The 879-nt window shown below is 55.1% G+C and overlaps 1 long non-coding RNA gene across 2 annotated transcripts in view; it reads right to left on the minus strand.

Annotated features, from left to right (window-relative positions):
• The window catches only part of LOC127009362 (uncharacterized), a 1,772-nt gene extending 1,357 nt beyond the window's left edge, over positions 1-415 (minus strand). Inside the window, exons 1-2 of one of the 2 annotated variants that reach the window (XR_007761893.1) lie at positions 330-415; positions 1-2 (exon numbers count right to left, since the gene is read on the minus strand). The exon at positions 1-2 is cut by the window's left edge and continues 134 nt beyond it. This is a non-coding gene — a long non-coding RNA (uncharacterized LOC127009362). The other variant, XR_007761894.1, reaches the window with a different exon arrangement.
• Positions 416-879: the final 464 nt, after the last annotated feature.

Consider the following 879-nt stretch of genomic DNA (forward strand, 5'->3'; position numbering starts at 1 on the left):
ACCTGCCCGGGTTTGTTTAGAGTTTGCTCTCCAAGGTGAATTGTCTACCACGGCTGACAGGCTCCACCTGCCCAGGTTTGTTGTTCAGGTTGCTCTCCTAGCTGAACTGCCTTCCACGGCTGACGAGCTCCACCTGCCCGGGTTTGTTTAGAGTTTGCTCTCAAGGTGAATTGTCTACCACGGCTGACGAGCTCCACCTGCCAGGGTTTATTGTTCAGGTTGCTCTCCGAGGTGGTGCCTACCACGGCTGACAGGCTCCACCTGCCCGGGTTTATTGTTCGGAGTTTGCTCTCCTAGGTGAATTGCCTACCACGGCTAACAGGCTCCACCTGCCCGGGTTTGTTGTTCGGAGTTTGCTCTCCTAGGTGAATTGCCTACCACGGCTAACGAGCTCCACCTGCCCGGGTTTGTTGTTCAGGTTGCTCTCCTAGGTGAATTGCCTACCACGGCTGACAGCTCCACCTGCCCGGGTTTGTTGTTCAGGTTGCTCTCCTAGGTGAATTGCCTACCACGGCTAACAGGCTCCACCTGCCCGGGTTTGTTGTTCAGGTTTGCTCTCCTAGGTGAATTGCCTACCATGGCTAACGAGCCACACCTGCCAGGGTTTGTTGTTCAGTTTGCTCTCTAGGTGAATTGCCTACCACGGCTAACGAGCCACCTGCCCAGGTTTGTTGTTCAGGTTTGCTCTCCTAGGTGAATTGCCTACCACGGCTAATGAGCCACACCTGCCCGGGTTTGTTGTTCGGAGTTTGCTCTCCTAGGTGAATTGCCTACCATGGCTAACGAGCCACACCTACCCCGGTTGTTGTTCGGAGTTTGCTCTTCTAAGTGAATTGCCTACCACGGCTAACCAGCCGCACCTGCCATGGCTTGTAGCCG

This window comes from Eriocheir sinensis, chromosome 4 (genome assembly GCF_024679095.1).
Source record: "Eriocheir sinensis breed Jianghai 21 chromosome 4, ASM2467909v1, whole genome shotgun sequence".
NCBI classification, from domain to species: Eukaryota; Metazoa; Arthropoda; class Malacostraca; order Decapoda; family Varunidae; genus Eriocheir; species Eriocheir sinensis.